This window comes from Pelophylax lessonae (assembly GCF_965119305.1).
Source record: "Pelophylax lessonae genome assembly, chromosome: 13".
Lineage (NCBI taxonomy): Eukaryota > Metazoa > Chordata > Amphibia > Anura > Ranidae > Pelophylax > Pelophylax lessonae.
Window position 1 is genome coordinate 10,279,770 of NC_138780.1, and position 26,140 is coordinate 10,305,909.

A 26,140-nucleotide genomic window follows, 5' to 3' on the forward strand; every position below is an offset into this window, starting at 1 on the left:
ACCCAGCGTGCCTTATTCACTGCCGGGTAAATAAATTCTCACAATGTATTAGGATCACGCACAAAGTAACAAAAACTGTGTTATTACTTTATAGTCTCGTTTATTATACATTTTGAAGTTTGTATTGAAAGACGTCTAATGACTCCATTGAGGATAAAAAATTGCTGAGTTTGCGACGTGCATCTGATTAGAGACCGCAAGCTATTATTAGACCCAATATTAAACCGCAAACTGCACCTGTAGATTACATTAAGATGTACGTAAACCTAAAAACTCTCAATAGGAGTATTATCACCTAGACTAAAAGATTGGAAAATCCAAAAATTTGTAGTTCATCAGAACAGGAAAAAAAAAAAAAAAAAAAGTGTAAAAATCTTCAGAAAAAAGGGGGAAATTGTTTCTTGGTAAAAATTTAGAGAGGGGAAAAAAAAAAAAAAAAAAAATATATTATATATATAAAATTTTCTTTTAAATAAAATGGTTTTAACCATTACGCGCTCCATTCTAAATCATTATTATTTTATATATAAATAATAATAATAAAAAAAATAAAAATAATAATGATTTAGAATGGAGCGCATAATGGTTAAAACCATTTTATTTAAAAAGAAAATTATAATTTATAATAATATATATATATATATATATATATATATATATATATATATATATATATATATATAATTTTTTTTTTTTTTTTAATAAAACGGTTTTAACCATTACGCGCTCCATTCTAAATTATTATTATTAATAATAATTATATTGGCTTTAGATATAAAAATTTAAATAAAATTCTGGAACAATAAAAGGCGAAACACTGATGTAGTTCACCCAAGAGTTGAGAAACAAGAATGGTAGCTTTGCCGCACTATGTAGGGGAGATACCAGGGGTAATGGACTTCCAACCCGTTGGTAGCAAAAAAATAAAAAAATTTGAAGGCGATGGTCACTTTTGAGTCGAGTTTTAGGTACAAAATGAACAAAGGAATTGAAATCCATTACTACCATGAACGAATTCCAAAGTTCACCTCCATTAACTTCCACTGCATTTCACAAAAGGTTATTTCAATTTCTACAGAGATCAACTGGTTTCCTTTAGCAAAAAGGAATTGGAGTCAATTGGGGTGGTCAATTTTATGGAATTCTTCTTCTTCTTCAAAAAAAAAATCAACTCTTATCCCTCCGATCAGATACATCAGATACAGCCAACACATTTCAGGAGAACAGGCTTGCCCTCTACTTCAGGGCTTGAGCAGTGGTTGCCAGTCTCGGCCCTTAAGCAGATGCCCTAAACAGTGGTTGCCAACCTCGGCCCTTAAGCAGATGCCCTAAACAGTGGTTGCCATCCTCGACCCTTAAGCATATGCCCTAAAATAGTGGTTGCCAACCTCGGCCCTTAAGCAGATGCCCTAGAACAGTGGTTGCCAACCTCGGCCCTTAAGCAGATGCCCTAAAACAGTGGTTGCCAAACTCAGCCCTTAAGCAGATGCCCTAAAACAGTGGTTGCCAACCTCGACCCTTAAGCAGATGCCCTAAAACAATGGTTGACAACCTCGGCCCTTAAGCAGATGCCCTAAAACAGTGGTTGCCAAAGTCAGCCCTTAAGCAGATGTCCTAAAACAGTGGTTGCCAACATCAAGCCTTAAGCAGATGCCCTAAAACAGTGGTTGCAAATATCGGGCCTTAAGCAGATGCCCTAAAACAGTGGTTGTCAACCTCAGCCCTATATGCAGATACATTAAAACAGTGGTTGCCAATCTCGGCCCTTAAGCAGATGCCCTAAAGCAGTGGTTGCCAACCTCGGCCCTTAAGCAGATGCCCTAAAACAGTGGTTGCCAACCTTCAGCCCCTTAAGTAGATGCCAAAGAGAAGTGATTGCCAAATTCAGCTCTTGGCAAGATGCGCTAGAGTAGTGGTTGCCAACCTCCATCCTTAAGTAGATGCATTAGAGTAGTGGTTGCCAACCTCAGCCCTTAAGTACCCCCAACAGGTGAAGTTTTGGGAATTTCCCCTTAGGTAAACTAGCTGTAAAATACCAAGCCACTTTTAAAGCAAAGTGAAAGAAAATCCTGAAAACCTGACCTGTTGGGCACACTTGAGGACTGAAGTTAGGAAGCACTGTACTAAAAGAACCTAAATTAAGGCTAGGTAGAGATTAGAATCCCCCCAACAGCTTTGAGAACCAGACAGACAACTTGTCCCGGAAACAATGCCAGATACCACTCATTTCTAGTGACCAGTCTACAGTTCTAGTGGGGGGGGGGTGCCCCTTCCACTAGTGGGGGGGGGTGCCCCTTCCACTAGTGGGGGGGTGCCCCTTCCACTAGTGGGGGGGTGCCCCTTCCACTAGTGGGGGGGTGCCCCTTCCACCCCCCCCCCCCAAAAAAAAAAAAAAAAAACAGACATCAGCAGCTTGACTAGACTGCAGACAACTCCAGCATCTGCCTCCTGGGAGGACCATGGACCACTCCACACCACCAATGCTCTTGTGTTTCTCCTTCTGTCCAACTTCTCCTAATGATGCCACCCAATTGGGGGAAGCAAAGCGTCCCCCCTGCCCTGTCCCTGAGCAACCACCAAATTTCAAAATGTATCATTCCTCTAAAAATGGGACAACATTTAACCTTTACAGAGTTCCACAAAAGTTTCTACGTACGGCTAGACGTCCTCATTACGGGCCCTCTAGTTCCTCTTGTATTGAACTGTATTGTAACTGTATGGTCTTCCCTCACATTGTAAAACTGTTGGCGCTATATAAATCCTGAATAATAATAATAATAATAATAATAATAATAATAATAATTATTTCAGAAAACCCAACGTTTTATTTTCACAGAAACTCTATCCAAAAAGTCAAAGTCTTCAAGACGAGACAACAAAAAGGATTTCCACCTGCAGTCCCCATGAAGAGCACCGAAAACAAAGCCCTCACCTTACTTGTACAGCCGGTAAGGTTGCGTTATACTGTAAACAGTCCTGAAATCAGGTCCACGCCTGGACTAATATTTATTTTACTCATTTATATACAAGCATTCTGTAATGCTTTATAGAAGATACTAAACCAATCACTTCCGCCTTTGACCCAAAGCGGGGAGATTTACTAAAATTGGAGAGTGCAAAATCTGGCGCAACTCTGCGTAGAAACCAATCAGCTTCCTGGCTTTAATTGTCAAAGCTTAAATTGAACAAGCTGAAGTTAGGAGATTGGCTACCATGCACAGCTGCACCAGATTCTGAGTGCTCCAGTTTTAGTAAAATAGCCCCCAAAAAGGTGCTTATATAAAATCGAATGATCTTGTCAATGCTACAAAATTGGTCAGAAGCAGGGGCGTAGCTATAGGGGTTGCAGGGGTTGCAATTGCAACCGGGCCCCATGCTCCAGGGGGCCTGTGCTGCTCCCCTGTACACCTGGATAGGAGGGGCAGTGGGGGCAGCATGTAGAGAAATCACTGTCCCCCTCTTTCCTCCTGTAGCTGCAGGAGGAAAATGGAGGAGATTGGCTCCTCTGTATGCTGCCCCCGCCACTCCTCCTATCCAGTTCACTTGTGTTCTGCTGTCTCTGGGCCCCTGTGTGCTCCCCTGGTCCCCCTCCCCCACTGTGCTGCTGCCCCCCCCTATCCAGTTCACTTGTGTTCTGCTGTCTCTGGGCCCCTGTGTGCTCCCCTGGTCCCCCCCCCCCACCCCACTGTGCTCCCTCCCCTCCCCTGCCGGCTGCTGCAGAGGGTGTGTCACAATAGAGAACCAGGAAGGGGTCGGTAAATATGTGATTTACCAGCTCCTTCCTTCTCTGAATGGACAGAGTCATAGTCAGTCACATTGTAAAAAAAAAAAAAAAAAAAAAAAAAATGATAAAAATAGAATTAAAATACCAAAGATTAAAAACTACTGACACCAGTGGGTGAACTTCCAGGTTCCCAAAGGTCACACTTGCGACCGGGCCCTGGCATTCCACCACCGTGGGGAGACCCCAAGATGGCAGGAAGGGGGCCCACTGCAGAACTTGTAAGAGGGTCCCACTGCGGGACCATAATAAAGGGCCCCCACAACGAGAGTAAAGGGCCCCAGGATCAGTGGGAAGAGCCCCATGCTTGAAGGGAAGGGCCTCTGGCAAGGGGTTGGGGGGGGGGCCCCTTCATGGTTTCTTGCCCCGGGGCCCTGAAGGTTCTAGTTACGCCTCTGGTCAGAAGTAAATCAAGCTGCCATTGTGGGGGCACACCTAAAAACCATGCACACTCCATGCAGATAGTGCTCCTAATGAGAACCAAACCCAGAATCCCAGTTCTATAAAAAGGCAAGACAGCTAACCCTCCGGCCGCTGTGTATAAAATGTTTTTTCCACAATTTAAAGCTTGCAGTCTGAGCGTCTAGTTATATTATTAACACCCTCCACCCAAATCTGAGTCAGTGATATTACAGGTCCCCAGGCCAAACAATGCCCCTTTCTAAGCTGGCCCACACACTGGAGTAGGTGAGGGAGCCCGCTCAGGAGGGAGTCACGTCCACCTAGGGGCACTGAGTAAGGCCTTCTGAATCCAGCTGGGCTCTATAAAATAAAATCCAAATGATAGCAAGGGATTGCAAAGGGCACCACGTCCTAATAGTCTCAGTATTGGCTCAGAAAGGAAAAAAAATTAATTTCCAGGTGCCAGGACATGTGGGTAGGGCTTCTCAACGAGTTTCGCAGGAAACCCCACTTCTTCAGGGAGGTATGGGGATTAAAACAAAAATGTAAAAAACAAACACATTCATAGATACACCGTCACATATCAGGCTCACCAGACACCATCAGCAAGACCTGCTGCTAGTCTGGTGAACCTGATATGACAGTATTCATGAACTTGTATAAATTGATTGCACAGTTGTATAATGTACTGCATGTGTTTTTTGAATTAGAATTTTCAAAATTAAAAATGAGATATATAATTTATTTTTATTTTTTTTTTTTAATTAATTTTTTTTTTTTTTTTTGTAGATAAGAGATTCGCTGTAAGGTGAGCAGGAAAAGGAAAATAAAAAAAAAACCCAACATCTATCCAAATGATTACACAGCTCTATGAAAGGCCGTTTGCACTGTAACTTAACAAACAGCCTCTCCCTTTTTTTTTTTTTCAATGCAAACAGAGCAAAAAAAAAAAAAAAAAACCTATAAGGAGAGTAGACATTTAACACTGCAGTGACACATTGCTGTACTTATTGACATTCTTTGGCTGACCACACGCCCGGATTTTTCATCTACTGCACCAAACAAAGCTGCAGCTCTAAAGCCGGCCATCGATGATTCCATGCTCAGGCGGTTCAGCAGGGACCGGCCAAGATTCAAACCATGTATGGGGCAGGCTGATTGTACCAAAATTGATCCATCGATTGACTTGGCTACAACCAGCATGTTGGATTTTTCAGGATGCTATAGCCGCCGGCAATAATCATTGTGTTCTCCCGGAAGGGAAGGCTCCCCGCACCCTCAGCCGGGAGAACACAATAGCTACACGGGAGGGATTCCCCCATCAACACGGACTCCTTTAATGGGGAGAATTGAGACTTTTTTTTTTCCTGCATCCCGTGTTTGCAGAAAAAAAAAAAAAAAAATTTATATTTATATATATATATATATATATATATATATATATATATATATATATATATATATATATATATATATATATATATATATAAAAATTGGATTATAAAATATATCATTATTAAAAAAAAATATATGTTATAAATTATATCTTTATTGTTATTAATAAAAATTTATATATTTTTTTTATAATATATATTTTTTTTTTATTAATAACAAAGATATATTTTATAATATATATATTTTTTAATAATTATATATTTTATAATCCAATATATATATATATAAAAAAATTTGATATTATAAAATATATCTTTGTTATTAAAAAAAAACAATATATATATATATATATATATATATATATATATATATATATATATATATATATATATATATATATATATATATATATATATATATATATATATATAATATAATATATCTCCCATCCATGGTCAGCTTTAGTTGACTTCGCTAACATCAACAAGTAGGGCTAATTTGTACTATGTCTTCAAGGCAATGCACATGGCAAGGCATGCAGCCTGAACGCCACCCTAAGGCTCCATGCACATTAGCACTCATCGCCCGATTTCCAATGCAACTTTGGAACGTGACTTTGATCGGACTTGACATTCTCTATGGATCCAAGCCGCAACAAAAAGTCACTGCGACTTTAATAAAGTATAAATAAAAGCAAAAATTAAATTTTTTTTCGTTATGGATTTTATTGCTCTCTGTGCCCATGTTAGGGAGAGGGAGATTCCCCTTCTCCATTTGTCCTGTTTACCATCATCATTGAAAGTGAAAGTAAAAAGAAAAATCCCAAACTTTGGGTTGTCAACAAAAAAAGTAAAAATCTTCCAATGGAGATACTAGTTCCGGTGACCTGGGGGTCACCCCCAAGGAATTCCTTTAATTTGCAGGGATTTCCTTTCACTTCCTGTTTTGGCTCTGGGATAGGAAGTGAGAGGAAAATCTCCGCAATGGGACACAGATGGCGAAAAAAGAAAATAATCTGACAGGGGTTATTAATGGGGAGAATTGAGCCATTTTTTTTCATGCATCCCGTGTTTGCAGAAATTTTTTTTATCTATCTATATATAAACCAAAACTATAAAAAAAATACTCAATGCAAAAAACACCCCACTCCACACATTTTGCCTATAGTTCTAAAGTCCGCTCCGTCTCGACGGATTTGGGCTTCACAAAAGAAGCATCTTCTTCGGGTCAGTTAGTTGACCATAACAGGTTTCAGGCCCATAATGGTCAGTGCTTAGCCTTGGAAAAAGTATTCTATAGCACGGGAGGTGCGGGCATGGCTTTGTACTGGAGGGAATTCTAAGGCTGGCCTGGCCCAGAGTAGATCATTCCTGAATGCAGATCAACTCTCAGCATTCCGTATGCTAATAAGAGGACATTCCTGGGAGATAAAATACTCCAGAGGGGACAATGACCACCTTTATTAGACCTGGCAGAGGTATGATAACCATGTGGAGGCAATGGCATGATACTACCAAAACCATTTTTTGGCTACCCACAGGCCAGCAGATGCTGTAGGACTATGTCACCAATGAATGTACATACACAAAAATTAAAAAAAGGAACACTTTTGAAGACACATCAGATATTAGTAGAGAAAAATCTCATGCTGGATATCTATACTGGTATGGACTGGGTAATGTGTTAGGGTCTATACTGGTATGGACTGGGTAATGTGTTAGGGTCTATACTGGTATGAGTGGGTAATGTGTTAGGATCTATACTGGTATGGACTGGGTAATGTGTTAGGATCTATACTGGTATGGACTGGGTAATGTGTTAGGACCTATACTGGTATGGACTGGGTAATGTGTTAGGACCTATACTGGTATGGACTGGGTAATGTGTTAGGACCTATACTGGTATGGACTGGGTAATGTGTTAGGATCTATACTGGTATGGACTGGGTAATGTGTTAGGATCTATACTGGTATGGACTGGGTAATGTGTTAGGATCTATACTGGTATGGACTGGGTAATGTGTTAGGACCTATACTGGTATGGACTGGGTAATGTGTTAGGATCTATAATGGTATGGACTGGGTAATGTGTTAGGATCAACAAAATATTGACACTTGGGCCCAATTTGGACATTTTCACTTAGGGGTGTACTCACTTTTGTTGCCAGTGGTTTAGACATTAATGGCTGTGTGTTGAGTTATTTTGAGGGGACAGCAAATTTACACTGTTATACAAGCTGTACACTCACTACTTTACATTGTAGCAAAGTGTCATTTCTTCAGTGTTGTCACATGAAAAGATAGAATAAAATATTTACAAAAATCTGAGGGGTGTACTTACTTTTGTGAGATACTGTGTGTAATATAATCATTATATATATATATATATATATATATATATATATATATATATATATATATATTAATCAGCTAAAACATGTTCTAAGCATGTCAAAGTGCCCATTATGAGGGGTTCCCACCATCCCTGTGCTGAGTTCCCGGGTCTGTACACCTGCTGTGCCCATTATGAGGGGTTCCCACCATCCCTGTGCTGAGTTCCCGGGTCTGTACACCTGCTGTGCCCATTATGAGGGGTTCCCACCATCCCTGTGCTGAGTTCCAAGTAGGGAGGAACAGAGCCGGGAATTCCTGCAGGAATATCTCACGGTTGGAGAATCCAGGACATATGAGAAGTCGGGGGCCGACTCAGACCACCAGCTCCACCTATAACTGAATGACCACTGATGGTGGACTGGTCCCATAATGCACCTGGCTGCCAGCTTGAGTCTGAAAATGACGAGTTGAGCCAAGTGACAGACAGTTCTTTCAGATGCATAATAAATGGATTACGTAAATATTTTATCTGACAGAACGCAAACAGCCAAATGCCAAGTCGCCCATCGTATGGAGGAGGGGGGGGGGGGGGGGGAGATCACCATTTTGTTCAGACATATAGTAGGAAAGGGGGGGGGGGGTTCCGTGTTTTTATTTCTTAATTAACACTCTGGAGATCTAAATACGGAGGCGAATGCTAATTACCCTCCGAACGCCTGGAGTCTGGAATTAGTATGGGAAGGAGATCATTATATAGAGCAGAAATTAATCAAGTCATACGTGCTGTTCATATTGTCACCGGGCCGCCTTTTATCAGCCTCTTCCGGAAATAAGCAGTCACGCAGCGTAGGCAACCGGTGCCTCGAGCCTCATTGACATCGCTAGACCCGGTGAATCAGCAGGCTGGGTCTGATCTCCCACATTGCCCCCAATTGATGAAGACTCTACAGGCCCAGCTCGTAAAAGAAGGGACTCGGCCTCAACATTTTTTTTTTTTTTTCAATATCCACAAAAAAAAAAAAAATAAATAAATAAATAAATAAATAAATAATAATAATAATAATAATAATAATAATAAAATTTATATATATATATATATATATATATATATATATATATATATATATATATATATATATATATATATATATATATATATATATATATATATACACACACACACACACACACACACACACACACACACACAGTATGTATATATATTATAGAGATGAATATATATATATATATATATATATATATATATATATATATATATATATATATACATACACACACAATTCCAGTTTTGGCTAAGTCATGACAATTTTTCCACCATGTTCAACTGCAGAACTGTCAAGTCAGTTGAGGTCACTTCAATTGCTCTGCCATTGACAAAAATTAGGAATCAATAGGTTTGATCCTTTGAATAAATTTCCACATTTTTTTGTTCCCTGTAGCGACCAATCAGAACCCTCCTCAGGTCCTTTTCAAAATGACAGTTGGAAACCTACCATGATTGACATAGGCACATTTTATACACAAGCCCTCCCATGACGCTCTTACTTTTCACATCACGGAATCAGTAAAACCCCAGCACCAAATGAGCAACGTCCCCGGTGAACTTACGGCCCAAAGGAGCTTTTTCCCCCTTTGGATTGTGAAACGTAAAGGTAAAAAAAAAAAAATATCTAAGCAGACAACAGATGTGAAACATATGCTTAAGGCCCCTGTGAGTCACATGATCATTTACGACACGGCGAGGTGGGCCGGATCTGCCTTTAAAGAGGTGACCACATCTCTGGTGACACAGTGAATTCAGCGAGGGGGGCCCATTGTATGACACAGCACAGGGTGCATATTAGAGGCCCGGACAATGATTAACACCAGCTTTTGTGTGCAGATCACCGCTATAGAATGAAGGAAGTGGAATGCCTCTGGGGGCGACAATCGCATGTGAATGAGGCAGATGCCTGGGGGAGGTAGCAATTCGCTCCCTCGTGGGGTCATACATACATACAGAAGGGTGAAACCATCTATTGAGATCTTCCAACTACTTTACAACTCAAAGCCAGCTCCTCTCTGAGCAGTTCCATTGCTACGGCGGCCAATTTTGAGGTTTCATCACCATGGCAACTATATTTAGTAACGTTAACCTGGCCATTTTCTTTTTAGACAGTAGACTAAGATGAACCAATTTGTAAGATAATAAGGTAATAAAGCAACCATCTCAAGTATTCCAGGCAGGCAGCCATGTTTAAAGGGCACCAACGTTAAGGCAATCATTTAAGACCGACAAACTAGCGATTTTATATTAGGTCAAAGCCAAGGAATTTAGAATGAGCGCTAATCATTTTTCATAGGACTTTCAGAAAGGACAGGTTGGTGACCGGGGCGAAAATCGGTATGCACAGAAAAAAATAATAATAAATAAATAAATTAAAAAAAACACCCTTTAAATTTCCATCCAATATTTGGCAAATACAAAAAAAAAAAAAAAAAAAAAATATCGCAAATTATAGGTTGCGTTAACAAATCAAAAGGTCATCATACAAGTCCCGCCCACCCAGAGCAAGACAAAAGTTTGCCATCAGGGTGCTGCAATGGGCACCAAAAGTCTCCCTTTAAGGTGCGGCAAAGGGCACAATGCTGCGTTCTGTATCCCATCCCAAGTCACCGATGTGGATAAATATTTAATAGTTAATTCTACCGACAGAAAGGATTTTAATGCTTTACAGGTGAGTCATTTAGCAGCTATTACTCCGATATGTAAAATGTTAGAAGTAGACTTATTTTAGTATTATATTTGGGATATTATGGCCTTGTCCAGTCGGAAGACGGATCTGTATGTACATAGACAGGACATCAAAAACACCCTTCCCCATGGCACCAGAAGACTGGACCAGCTGTAAAAAAAATCTAGCTCCTTGTATCTGGGCCGACTGTACATGACTGTATCTTCAGAAAACATGGAGAAGCGGTTTGGTGAAATAGCATACTGGCAAAAGTATGCTGTATTATTTCCCCATGCTCTTGTATAATTAGTACACGGATGGTACAACGGGTCTGGTCAAGAAACAGTTGGCCAACATGAAGCGGTGGGCAACTCACTGCAAGTTTTAACATGCACCCCAATAATCTGGAAGGTTTTTGGCACCCAAAAGAGCCAGGATTTGGCCATGTTCCATTGATTTAATGACTTGGACATATAAACAGGTGGCTACTCCTTACTGGAAGGCAATTGTAGCCATATTAGTGCACTTGCAACAAAAACAATAGAGTACAACTTTGTGTATTAGTACTGTTTGGACCTTGAAGGGGGTACACCCCAAAAGCTTGTCCTGAAAATTTGAATATTATTGCATTGAATGTCACAGATCGTACATAATTGTTTTTCTTACTGGAAACATTTTTTGGCCACGTGACTTCCAGGGAGAATTTCAGACAAGGCGATATGCAATACGAATTGAGGCCTCCTGACTATACGCATTACAATGTCCCTTAAGATGACCACACACACGCTAAAGAGAAGGTCCAGTCCCCCCCCCCCAAAAAAAATAAATAAATGTCAGCAGCTATAAATACTGTTGCTGCTAGCTTTTAATATAAGGACACTTACCTGTCCAGGGATCCAGCAGATACTGCAATCGGCTTCAGGTGCAGGCATTTTTCGGAAAGGGAGATCCAGCAGTGAAGCCTTAAGTGCCGGCTCACACTAACGCGGCACGACTTCGGGGGCGACCTGAAGTCGCATGCACCGCGACTTGCACGGACTTCATATAATGAATGTCAATGCAAGTCGCCCCGAAGTAGTACAGGAATTATTTTCTAAGTCGGAGCGACTTGAGTCGCTCCTATTAGAGAACGGTTCCCGAACCACTGCATGGACCGCGACTTGTCCGGCGGCCAAGTCGCGGTAGTGTGAATGGGGTCTCTCAGCTGGTTTCCTAATGCGCGAGTTGCTCGGCGCTTTCTGAATGGTCCCCCAGTCTTTCTGGGACCTGTGTGTTTCCTAGAAGGCTTGGGGGGGCATAAAGGAGGAGGGACCGCACACAGTTGTAGATCGCCATGGCAATCTGACCTGGAAGTATCAAAACCAGGTACCCACTCCCCACGATAAAAGTGCCAAATGTGGCAGCAGAGTGCAAACAAGCAGAGCTTCTCTTTAATTGGATTATACATTTAGTTCCAAATTTAGTTGGTCCCTGAAATTTTGACTAGTGGGTGGCACTTCCGCCCAACATCCTTGGATTGAAAGAAAAAAATCAAAGGCGCTAGATGAAAAATGGTCTGTCGAATATCAGTTGCATTCGATCAGATGCAGCCACTGTCCGAGTATTCTGACTGCCACCAGCACCGACTGTTGGAATCCAATAGCCTCTGTGGGAGATTCATCCATCCAGCTGCTAGACTTTTTTTAGTTTTATTCAAACTATGCATGTATGACCGGGCTTGACCATGCAACCAACTTTAAAATTTACTAAAGCTATATAATACAAGAAGCAACCTAAACATTCCAATCAGGCGGGTCCCTGCACTGCATACAACGTAGATGTTGGTGGATCTAAAAGGAGAGCTTTGGATTTACCATTGCAATAGCTTACTTTGACATTTCATTCTGGTTTTGTCCAATCCAGCAGGCCCTAGACCTACATAGCTGTTGGTAGATCTAGGAAATTATTAAAAATGAGACTAATGCCTCGTACACACTCATCGATAGTTGGCCGTGAATTTTCGGCCAATGTCCGATTGGCCGATTTTCGGCTTGTTAGTATGATGCTTTCGACAACCGACTCCAACTTTTTCGACCAAACAAAATCTGGTGTGCCGGCTATAAAATTTTTGTTGGCCGTCAACAGAACGGCCGATTTTTCATCAGGCAGTAGAGATTTCAGCAGACAAAAATCTGATCAGCAAGACTGGGCATGCTCAGAGAAGAAAAACACACGGAAAGTAAACCAGAACATGACATCACTTCTGAAGTTGGTTTTTGTTGGCCGAGAAAATTTGTGTGCAGTCTAGAGCACATAATAAGCCGAAAATCGGCCGATCGGACGTTGGCCGAAAATTCACGGCCAACTATCGATGCGTGTGTACGAGGCATAACAATTGGTGAAATTCAGGCCATCTAGAGATTTAACAAGCCTTTTAAACTTGGGGCCAGTTCCTTGGTTCTACAGATTTCCATGTCAAAAAAAGTTCTAAACATGAACACCCATCTCCCTCCCGAAAAATGTACGTTTGCAAGATACAGCTAAGACGGTCCAAGATATCATACCAATGTGTCAAGGTTCAAAAAAACTTCCTTGTTCTAGCGAGAGCAGTGGTTCTCAACTCTGGTCCTCTGGACCCACCAACAGGCCAGATTTTAAGTATCACCTTGGGGGAGATGCAGACTAGAATACTGAAATCACTGAGAAGCAAAATATATCACCTGTGATGTATTTCAGTTATTTTGGAAACCTGGCCTGTTAATGGGTCCCGAGGCCCGGAGTTGAGAACCACTGTTCTAGAACGAGGACTCAAAGCATGGAAGCCATTGAATTAGCATGATAGCCAGGACTCTAGCCTTTTTTTCTTTTAGAAGTAGACGTCAACCCAATTTTCTTGATAGCCTTCTTAGATCTACTAGTAGCTCTAGGCTTGCTATAGAGAAGACAGCTTGTCTGGTATCCATGTTTTTCGAAGATTGTACTCTACAACCAGAAATTACCCAGCACTATGGATTATTTTCCCAAGCCATACTTTGGATTAAAATTTACGTCAAGCACCTTGAATCTTCATTGTCATGGTAGGAGGAAATTTTTTTTTTTTTTTCCTTTTTAAAGTCTTCTACAAATGCCTGACAGCTTGTGCATAGACGAGAAACTAAAATAGGATATGCGATAGCTAAATAACACCATACAGTAAGCAGAAAGAGGATACTGTTAAAAAAGAAAGCCAACACGTCATTCTCACATGTCTCTAATTCGCTCCCGGCTCTTTTAAGAAAAATAGGTGAGGCATTCTACCTGTAGGACTATCTATAGCTTAGGCTAAGAGTCTCCAAACTACGGTCTGTGGGCCCAAATCTGGCCCACTACAAGATTTTATCCAGCCCTGTTAATTTAAGAGGGACCCTTATGTGGAGGAGGCCCTAATGTGGAGGAGAGGCTACTTTGATGTAAGGGGGCTCTGAAGGGAACTGTGGTATAATTGGGAACTGATCGGCTCAAGTTTTTTGGGCATTTCTCTGAAGTTTGGTCTCTGTTCTAAAATATTATTATACAAAAAATACTCCATATAAAAATTGTATTAAAATTGATTCAAAATTTGATTTGTTCATTTATAAAACCAAATTTCTTTTGACCTATGAATTATTTCTAAGATATACAATCTGACCTTCGTACCAAACAGTTTGGAGACTCCTGGCTTAGGCCATAGACAGCTCACCTACAGCATCCAACATTGACGAGAAGTGGCAAATGCATGGGGAAAGTCTTGTTCTCTTGATAGGATAGGGTACCTAGGTTCACCGCTAAGCACTTTTGGAAGTCTCAGCTTACCACTTATAGCTCGGCCAGCTAAGGGAGTTGCAAAGGAGTTTGGGGAATGAGATTTAGAAAGGGTCTTGACATCAGGAGACTGCTCAGGAAGATCCGCCGACTGCTTGCCTCCCTGGTCCCTTGGGATCTTTTGGCAGAGGCTATGTGACCATTGGTCTTCTTGGCCAACTTTCAAGATTGGACCTATGAACTCGTCTGTTTTTGGAGAACAAAATTCGAGAATGAATTTGTCTGACATCAGAGGGTTCTGTATTATCCCATGGTGGTCACTCCACTTGAGAATTCAAATTTTGGCTACAGGTATCACACACAGTCACCTGATGTCAAGGGTCTTGACATCAGGAGACTGCTCAGGAAGATCCTCCGACTGCTTGCCTCCCTGGTCCCTTGGGATCTTTTGGTCTTCTTGGCCAACTTTCAAGACCTATGAAATCTTGTCTGTTTTTGGAGAACAAAATTCGAGAATGAATTTGTCTGACATCAGAGGGTTCTGTATTATCCCATGGTGGTCACTCCGCTTGAGAATTCAAATTTTGGCTACAGGTATCACACACAGCTTGTTATTGCCTCCAATGAAACCGGTGAGTTGGGATCTTGAACCAAGTTCCACAGTCATGGTTAACCCCTGGTTACTACCAAGTACATTTCTGGCGCTTTTCCACTGCATGGAACCGAACGGTTCGGCTCACTTTTGCGCTTTTCCACTGCATGGTACGGTGTTGGAACGGTTTGGTTCGTTGGCGCTTTTCCGCTACATGGAACTGAACGGCACGGCTCGCTTAAACAGTACCACCTCAGTTGTGGTTCCAAGAGGGCCGTACCGGTACCATATCCCACAATCCTTTGCATGCAGCCTTGACTGTTTGTCACTACTAGCCACCGATTGGTCAGAGAATTGTTGTTATCCCACCCACTTACTACTTTAGTGGAAAAGCAAACCGTACCGAACCGTTCCAACACCGTACCATGCAGTGGAAAACCAAACAGAGCCGAGCCGGTACTTGCAGTGGAAAAGTGCCATTAAATCAGTCTTCCTTGCAACCATAGTAATCATTTTCAGAATTTCTATCCTCCTGGAATTGACATAGGAGTCCACAAAGTGTTAAAGGTCAAATATAAAAGTAGAGCATGTTCATTCCTTATAAAAATGTGAATCCAGCATGTAATAATGTGACTAGTGTCGGGGCATTGGTCACATGGCCTCTGCCAAAGATCCATGGGTCCAAGTCCAGGCAGAGTCAAGCAAACAGCAGATCTTCGAGCGATCTGAGGTCAGCCACTTCTCACCCTCATTCCCGAAAACTCCTTAGCAATAGTTTTGGCTTGTCCAGCTTTAACCAGCAAGCTCAGACTTCCAAACGGTCCATCAGTTGTCTACGTACAATAGTATATCATTAACCCCGATATGAATCTTGGAGCATGTTAAGTAGACCGACATAGAGGAGTAAAGGTTTCCAACTGTCACCCTATAGCAGTGATGGCGAACCTTGGCACCCCAGATGTTTTGAAACTACATTTCCCATGATGCTCCTGCACTCTGCAGTGTAGTTGAGTAACTTGGGAAATATAGTTCCAAAACATCTGGGATGCCAAGGTTCGCCATCACTGCCCTATAGTATATGGATGAGAAACAACCATTAACCTGTGCGGAAGGTAAATAATAAACCTAATGGGAGCGTTATGTAGCAATCACCACAAGCTTCCATGCTGACCGGCATAAGTATAGACATAACAGACCGGGCAGCAGCTATGGGGCCCAGAATGGTCCGATTCCAGAAAGCAATAACATTTCTAGAAAAAAAAAAAATAAATAAAATGATTGTGTACATTGTCTGGAGATCTCAAAGGGCTGCCATGAAAGCAATTAGTATTCTGTATCAGTAGATGAATCACCTTTGAGATGGAGATTAGAGAGGCAGGGGGCCCTGTTCATGGTTTTGCTATGGGGCTCTATCACACATAATTATGGTGCTCAACATAGAATGGCTATGATACTTGGCACCCTGCGGTGATGCCAGAGCTCCAAAAGTTCCTCAACATGCTTAACAGTCAAGATCAGTGGTGGCCAATGTAAGACGCATGGGGGGGGGGCTCAACTGCAGAGCCTGATGGCCAGAGGCAGCAAACGGGCTGCCAGGAGATGGTCAGGGAATGGCAGACGGGCTGCCAGGAGATGGTCAGGGAATGGCAGACGGGCTGCCAGGAGATGGTCAGGGAATGGCAGACGGGCTGCCAGGAGATGGTCAGGGAATGGCAGACGGGCTACCAGGAGATGGTCAGGGAATGGCAGACGGGCTACCAGGAGATGGTCAGGGAATGGCAGACGGGCTACAGGTGTGGCTGGAGACTCAAGATATGCTGCAGAAGACAACCAGAGACTAGGAATAGGTGACAGCTACAGATTACTACCATTTACTCCCCCCCCCCCCCCCAACTCAACGCTCCCACCACTGAGGTCCAAGGACTGACTCACTACCAAAAAGGTGGCAGGTAGGGGACCCAGGGTTCTAGATTATCTGCTGCCAGGACAGGTTAGGTTCACTGTTATTCATTATATCCAAAGAACCAACTAACATTTTTTGATTCTTGACCACCGTCCATGGTCGGACCTACAAGCTCTCATCTCTTACTGGATAACAAAATGCACGGAACAATTTGTCAGACATCAGAGGGTTCTGTATTACCCATGGACAGTGCCAGGACAAGGTCATCCAGTGCAAAGGGCAAATATGCCACACTGCACCTCCTACTTATTTTAGGGTTAGGGTGTCCCCATCCCTGCAATAACCCATTGTGCCCAGGGCAGCTTCCCCCTCCTGCCCACCCCTTGTCCCGGCCCTGCCCATGGGGGCCACTCAGCTTGAGAGTTTGAATATTGGCTACAGGTATCACACACAGTTTTTATTGCATACCAAAATTCGCTTTGGCTCGATTTTTAGAGCCAGTGTACCAATGCCAACCACAATGGCTAAAGCCTAACAGTATAGTGTGCATTACCTCACAATAAGTTGAATTTCCACACTGCTGTTATACATTCCAACCCGGGACATTTCTTCAGCGTCAGACCGGTAGGAGGGGCCTGTTCCATGCGTTTGTATGCACGATGCTGACCCTTTTATTTGTCACAACCCAACCACTACAAAAATATGCATGCTACAGTTTAAAATGATGGCAACCAATTTAAAAACAAGAGATTTCCATATATTGTGGGCTGACTGTTTTCAAACCAGTGGTGAGGTAAAAAAAAAAAAAAAAAAAAAAAACTAACATATATATATATATATATATATATATATATATATATATATATATCTCTCTATCTCATTGTCTTTTATTATTATTATTATATAGGATTTTTATTATTATTTTAATTACAATAACTTAATTGGTAATATTATATATATATATATATATATATATATATATATATATATATATAAACCACACTACCACAAACACTCGACAACCAATCACCAAATCCAGCATGGAGTCTGTTGACCACATTTACCCCCCCCCCCCCCAAAGATTGATTTTCTAACAGTTCTATTAATCATAATGAATAATTAAAAAAAAAAAAAAAAAAAAAAAAAAAGAAGTTTATAGAACTGTTACAAATCTCCAATCTTTGAGAAGGGGGGGTGAAATGTGGTCAATGGACATCATGCCGGATTTGGCGATTGGTTGTCGAGTGTTTGGTTTTTAGTGGGGTTTGTTTATTTTTTAAAAGAAAAACACCTACAAACAAAACCAAACACTCAACAACCAATCACCAAATTCGGCATGGTGTCCATTGACCATATTCTCCCCCCACCCCCAAAGATTTTTTTTTTTTATAGAACTGTTACAAAATAAATCTTTGGGGGTGGGGGGAGAATATGGTCAATGGACACCATGCCGGATTTGGTGATTGGTTGTTGAGTGTTTCGTTATTTTTTTCCTTTTTTTGTTTATGGGTGTTTTTTTTTTTTTTTTTTTTTTTTTTTTAAAGAAAATGCCCACAAACAAACCCAAAAAACCAAACCCTCTACAACCAATCGCCAAATCCGACATGCATGATGTCCCCTGACCTCAACATCCCCCCCCCCCCCCCCCCCCAAAGATTGATTTTCCTAACAGCTCTATAATGAATCGTTAATAATAATACTTTTTTTTTTTTATAGAACTGTTACAAAATAAAAGTATTATTATTAACGATTCATTATAGAGCTGTTAGGAAAATCAATCTTTGGGGGGGGGGGGGGGATGTTGAGGTCAGGGGACACCATGCATGTCGGATTTGGCGATTGGTTGTAGAGGGTTTGTTTGTGGGCATTTTCTTTAAAAAAATAAAATAAATAAATAAAAAAAAAAGAAAAAACACCCACAAAAAGAAAAAAAAAAAAAAAAACGAAACACTCAACAACCAATCACCAAATCCGGCATGGTGTCCATTGACCACATCCCCCCCCCCCCCCCCCCCAAAGATTGATTTTGTAATAGTTCTATAAAAATTATTATTAATTAGTATATATTTTTTATTAATATACAATTCTGATTCATGGGGGGGGGGGGGGGGCAGAAATGTTTAGGTCAAGGGACACCATGCCAGATTTGGTGATTGGTTGTCGAGTGTTTGGTTTGTCGAGTGTTTTTTTTTTGGTTTTTGTTTAAGAACAAATATTTTATATCTTTCTTTAAAATATTTTTACGTTTATGGATTCCAGACTGTTTTATCTCACGGCTGATACAGACCGCAGCGGGCGCATCGATATCTCGCCAGCGCCAGAAAAGCTAATAATTAAACTTCAATTTTTCCATTTCCCAGGCTCTCCCAAACAGCCATTTATCATCCCAGGCCACTCGTCTGAAATAAACCCGACATAAAAAGGTCGTGAATTTTCGAAAGAAAATCACCCCGAGCAAACAATCCGCACTCCACACCGTCTAGCAACCCAAAACAAATCATCATTTGATGGGAGGAGATTAGAGATTGGCTGCAAATCCAGACATGAGACGGTGCCTTTTCCTTCAGCCGCGGCCCAGAAATCCGACTCCCCGCCCGGCCGGCAGGCTCAGGAAAGGCCGTGGATTCACCAGGCCTCGGAGGGGGGGGGAGGGAATTTAAAGGAGCCGTCAAAGTCTTTAAGGAGTCTGTGGTTCCCGGGTGAGCATAGCCAGAGATCAGATCTGCTCCCCTCCTCCCATGTTCAGATCAGGATCACCAATAACGATTTATAAAGCGCACTCGACCACTGCGGCGCAGTACCAAATAAGTAAGTATTACAAACCAAGCCATACATGGTGTAGAAGAATCACGTTTCTGCTCAGAGAGGCGTCATACACTGTAGAACTTTGATTGGCTCTTTATAGGAAAATTTGGGATCCCAACATTGGTTGTCCAGTCGTTTCGAGGAATCGAGGAGGGCGGTTATTAAGCGGTTGCTGGTAAAAAGCAGCTTAATTGGTCGATGAAATTTGGAGCATGTAGGATGCAGCTTAGGCCAACGAGGTCATTTGTACAAAAATTGGCAAACATGACGTCTGTTGGCCAATCGAAACATTTAGGCAATTCTTGACAGATGGCCCATTTATTGGTCAGTTTTTAGTAAAAAGTGGCCTAGTTGGTCGATCAATATCTTACGGTCAACTTAGGCACTCGCAGTCAGTCAAACAAAAATTGGCAAAATGCGATATTGGCCAATTGAAAGAAAATTTTGGTAAATCTTGACAGATGGCCCCTTTATTGGACAATTGGCAGTAAAAAGCAGTCTATTTGGCCAATCAAATCATTTTTGATGACTCTCACAGGGTGGCCCATATAGTTGTTGGTTAACAGCAGCCTAGTTGGTCAACCAAAATCTTAGCATGTATGGTCGGCTTAGGCTTTTGGGGGGGGGGGGGGGTCATTTGGTACAACAAAAAATAAATAAAACATTGGCGAATGCAACGTTGGGTCGGCCAATCCAATCATTTAGAGCAGGGATCCTCAAACTTACGGCCCTCTAGCTGTTGCACATCCCATGAGGCATTGTAAAACTCTTGACTAACACGGGCATGATGGGAATTGTAGTTTCTGAACTAATGGGAGGGCCATAGTTTGAAGACCCCCGATTTAGATGAATCTTACTAGACAGCCCTTTGTAAAGGAGCGGCCCAATTGGTCGATCAAAATCTTGAGTGCGTCAGTTTAGACTAGCAGGGTCATTTTTACCAAAATTGGCAAATTTGTACAAAAATTGGCCAATGGGACGGCTGTTGGCTGAACAAATAATTTTGATGAATCTAGTAGCGTAGCCCTTTTAGTTGCTGGTAAAAAGCGGCCTAGTTGGTCGATCAATGTCTTAAGGTCAGGTTAGGTTCTCTGAGTCATTTGTACAAAAATTGGCGAATAGGACATTGGTTGGCCAATAGAAAACATTTTAGGCAGGTCTTGACAGATGGCCCTTTATTGCGCAGTGGTCGTAAAAAGCGGCCTGGTTGGTCAGTCAATATCTTCGTTTGTAAGGTTGGCTTAGGCTCTCGGGGGTCATTTGGTACCAAAAATTGGTGATTTGTACAAAAATTGGCAAATGTGACAGCTGTTGGCCAATTAAATAAATTTGATGAATTTAGTGGGATGGCAATTTTAGTTGATGGTAAAAAGTGGCCTAGTTTGTTCTCCGAGTCACTCAAAAATTGGCAAATGTGACATTGGTTGGCCAATCAAAACATTTAGGTTAATCTTGACAGCTGGCGGTAAAAAGTCACCTTATTGGTTGATCAATATCTTAAGGCTGGCTTAGGTTCTCGGAGTCACTCAGGTGGCAGTAAAAAGTGGACTACTGTAGTTGGTTGATCAATATCTTATGGTTGGCTTAGGTTCGCAGAGTCACTCAGAAGGCGGTAAAAAAGTGGCCTAGTTGGGCGATCAATAGCTTACGGTTGGCTTTGATTCTCGGGGTCACTCAGGTGGCAGTAAAAAGTGGCCTAGTTGGTCAATCAATATCTTACAGTTGGCTTAGGTTCTCAGAGTCACTCAGGTGGTAGTAAAAAATGGCCTAGTTGGTCGATCGATAGGTTAGTTTGTGTGGTCAACCTAGGCTCTCACAGTCATTCATACAAAAAATGGCAAACATGGCATCTGTTGGCCAATCGAAAAATGTAGGTAATTCTTGACAGATGTCCCCTTTATTGGACAGTTGGCAGTAAAAAGCAGTCTAGTTGGCCAATCAATATCTTACATGTTTGGCTGAGTCAGTCTTACAAAAACTGCGGAATGGGACATTGGTTGGCCAATTGAAAAGAACATTTAGGTAAAATCTAGACAGGCCCTTTAATTACACAAGTGGTGGTATAAGGTGGCCTAGTTGGACCATCGATATGTTAATTTGTATGGCAGACTTAGGCTCTCACAGTCACTGGTACAAAAATTGGTGAACAGGACATTGGTTGGCCAAGCAAAAAAAAAAAAATTTAGGTTCAACTTGACAGATGGCCCGTTTTTTTGCGCAGTTGGCGGTAAAAAGTGGACTAGTTGGTCGATCAACATCTTACGGTTGGCTTAGGTTCTCAGTCACTCAGGTGGCATTAAAAAGTGGCCTAGTTGGTCAATCGATAGGTTAGTTTGTATGGTCAACTTAGGCTCTCACAGTCATGCTTACAAAAATTGGCAATGTGACATCAGTTGGCCAATCAAAAAAAAATTTAGGTAAATCTTGACAGACGACCCTTTTATTACACAAGTGGCAGTAAAAAGTGGCCTAGTGGGTCAATAGACATCTTAGCTTGTATGGCCAGCTTAGGCCCCCATGGCCATTGGCATACAAAAATTGGCAAGTGTGACATTTGATGGCCAATCGAAAAAATTTAGGTAAATCTTGACAGACGGCCCTTTTATTACACAACTGACAGTAAAAAGCGGCCTAGTGGGTCAATGGACATCTTAGCTTGTATGGTCAGCTTAGGCTCTTGGGAGACATTCGACAAAAATTACCAAAAGTGACATTGGTTGGGCAATTGAAAAAAAAAAAATTTAGGTAAATCTTGACAGACGGCCCTTTTATTACACAGGTAGGGGCCTAAATGGTCAAACAAAATCTTAGCATGTACAGTTGGCCAATAAAATGATTTCGCTCAATCTAGTAGGGACCTCTTATCTCACGGTCGCTGGTAAAAAGACGACTTAACTGGTCGATCGAAATCTTAAGCGCATATAGTCAGTTTGGTGTCATTTGTATGAAAATTTGGCGAATGCGAGGTCAGTTGGCCAATCCAATCATTTAGACGGATCTAGACAGATATTAAATTTTTTTTTTTTTTTTGCACAGTTGCTGATAAAAGCGGTCAAAAATTGGTCAATCAAAATCTTAGAGTGTATGGTCAGCTCTCAGGTTCTCTAACAGATCAGCCATGGGATGGTAGAACCCTGGATCGAACGCGATCTATTCAAATCACAGTGGGTCATTTTGGCACAGTCACAAGCTCAGAGGTTGTATCGCCAATCGGCCATGTGTGTGAAGGAACTACGGCCATGCCTGGATTGAGCAGATCTTCCGAGATCTCACCAGATCACCACTCCTGACCGCTGGGGGGCTGGACAGATCTCCGCCCCCAGCAGCACACAGATGAGTCAGATCAGTTACAATGTATCAGCTCAGCTTTACAATGTACTAGCTCAGTGTTACAATGTATCACTCCAGAACCCCTCCCCCCACCGCCTCCCCTCTTCTCATTTCCAAACCCCCCCAACAAGTGCCAGAAACATGAAATTGCAGATTTGATGGAGCTTACCTCGCCAGCAGCTCAGCAAAGTCCCAGTGAGCAGATCCCAGATCCCTTCCTGGTGGGGGGGTTGGAATCAGATGTGGGGCTGTTTTTAGGAAGGCAGGAGGAGGGTAGGGACTCCCTTTTGTATCAGGAAGCTTTTGTTTCCCAGCATTGCATTAAAAAATCCACATTTTGCAGAGGGTGGGGGGAGGCAGTTTCCAGTCCTGGCTGGGCGGAGAGGGGACAGGATCCCAGAGGCCAGATGGGAAAAAAAAAAAAATCAAAAAAATTCAAAAAAGGCAAATCAAAAACATTCATCAAATCCCAGGTCTGAGCCTTGGCCGGGTGTTCCTGGGGCTGGCTGAGCTCTCTCTCTGTCTCCAAGCTCTTACAATGCAGTTTGAACACCTCTATAGCTCTTCCAAGGACAGCCCAGCCCCCCTCCTCCTCCTCCTCCCCCCCCCTCTCACTCCTCACCATCCCTCCTCCTCCTCCTCTTCCTCCTCCCTCACCATTGTCTACACTGGGCTCCTCTATCCCATTTCCTTCTAATGTGTCGCTCTTTCAAACCCAGAGCAGACCTTTAGGGCTTTCGCTGATCTTATTTGGGATATTATCGCCAAGACGCAAGCGGTTTGTTGGCCCGGTGGGAATAAAATTGGTTGGAAGGGCGTCCCATACACGTAGCGAGACGATCGTACGAAAAAGTACGGTTCACCCTATGACGTGACGCGGAGACGGTTTACAGATACTAATAACATAAAATAGTACTATTAAATAGGATTTTATATTTATTAATAAATAGGATTTTATTATTAGATTTATTATTAAATAGAATGCACAATTTATATTATTTATTTATTTTTTAAAAAGGATTTTTTTTATCATGTGTTTTTATTTATTATTATTAAATAGGATTTTTATTTTTGTTATTATTTTATTTATTATATTATTATAATTATTGTTGGTATTATTATTATTTATTTTTTAAAATAAGATTTTTATTTTATCATTATTTTTTATTTATTATTAAATATGATTTTTGCTATTCATTTTTTTATTGTAAAAATGTTATTGTAATTCATTTTTATTTAAGTATTTTATTATTAAATGGGAATTTTTTTACCATTATGTTTTTTATTTAATATTATTAAATGTGTTTTTTATTATTATGTATTTTTATTTTACCAATTATATTTATGTATTTTTTATTAAATAGGATTTTTATTTGATAATTTTTTATTTATTATTATTAAATAGGATTTTTATTTTTGTTATTTTTTTATTTATTATATTTTTATAATTATTGTTGGTATTATTATTATTTATTTTTATTAAATAATATTTTTATTTTATCATTTTTTATTTATTATTAAATAGGATTTTTGTTATTAATTTTTTATTGTAAATATGTTATTGTTATTTATTTTTATTTAAGTATTTTATGATTAAATGGGATTTTTTTACCATTATGTTTTTTATTTAAAATTATTAAATTCGTTTTTTTATTATTATTATTATTTATTTGTTTTTATTTTACCAACTATATTTATGTATTTATTTTGTATTAAATATGATTTTTATTTTATAATTATTTTTATTTATTATTAATAAATAGGATTTTTATTATATTATAATTATTGTTATTATTATTTATGTTTGTCAAATAAAATTGTTATTTTATCATTGTTTATTATTATTATTATTATTATTATTACTATTATATAGAATTGTTATTATTATTATTTTATTTATTATAATAACTTTATTGGTATTTATTATTTATTATATTTTATATATATATATATATATATATATATATATATATATATATATATATATATATATATATATATATATATATATATATATAGTATATTATTGTTTTTGTTTTATTATTAAATAAGATTTTTTTTTTTTACTAAAAGTGTATACTTTATTAATGCCACAATAAAATAAATATACACAAACAATTAAATAAGATTTTTATTTTATCATTATTTTTTATTTATTATTATTAAGTAGAATTTTTATTATTTTTTTTATTATACTATTATTATTGTCATTATTATCATCATTAATATTTATTTTTAATAAATAATATTTTTATTTTAACATTATTATTACATTTGATTTTTTATTACTAATATTGTATATTAATAATAATATGATGATGCTTATTATTATTATTATTATTATTAATAATAATAATAATAATAATAAATAGGATTATTTTATTAATTTATTTAATATTTAATATTATTAAATAGGATTTTTATTATTGGTAGTTGTATTTATTATATAATTATTTATATTATTATTATTATTATTATTATTATTATTATTAATAATAATAATTTTTATTATTATATTCATTATTTTAATTATGTTATCATTATTTTTTTATTTATTCTTATTAAATAGGATTTTATTGTAACTTTTTTATTTATAATTAAATATAATTTAGTATTACTATTATTACAACATATGATTTTTTTTCAAAATAATAATATTTATTACAATATTCATAGTATTTCTATTATTATTTGATTCATTATTTTTTTTATACTATTATTACATAGTATTTTTTTATTTATAGTTATATATTTTGTTAGTATTATTATTATTATTATTATTATTACAACATATGTTTTTTTAAATAATAGTTAATCATTTTATTACAATATAATTCATAATATTTCTATAATTATTATTTTATTTACTATTAAATAGGATTTTTATAATATTATTACATAGTTATGTTTTATTTATGGTTATAAACTTTGTTATAAAAACTGTTAGAATATTTCTAATTACTTATTTACTTACTGAAAGTCCCTCCCCACCCGGGGGGAGTCACAGATCTACAGATATTCCCTCATCCAAAAAAAGGTTTTCTTATGTCTGATGGGACCTTAGCACACATTTTTGCTGCTCTTGCAGTAAAGAATCCCTCCTGC

At 39.4% G+C, this 26,140-nt stretch overlaps 1 protein-coding gene across 1 annotated transcript in view; it reads right to left on the reverse strand.

Annotated features, from left to right (window-relative positions):
- Positions 1–23,601, reverse strand: part of VANGL2 (VANGL planar cell polarity protein 2) — a 134,148-nt gene extending 110,547 nt beyond the window's left edge. The window contains exon 1 of the mRNA XM_082242723.1: positions 23,205–23,601. The gene's annotated coding sequence lies outside the window, so the exon portion shown is untranslated. The remainder of the gene's footprint in view (positions 1–23,204) is intronic.
- Between the last annotated feature and the right edge of the window lie 2,539 nt (positions 23,602–26,140).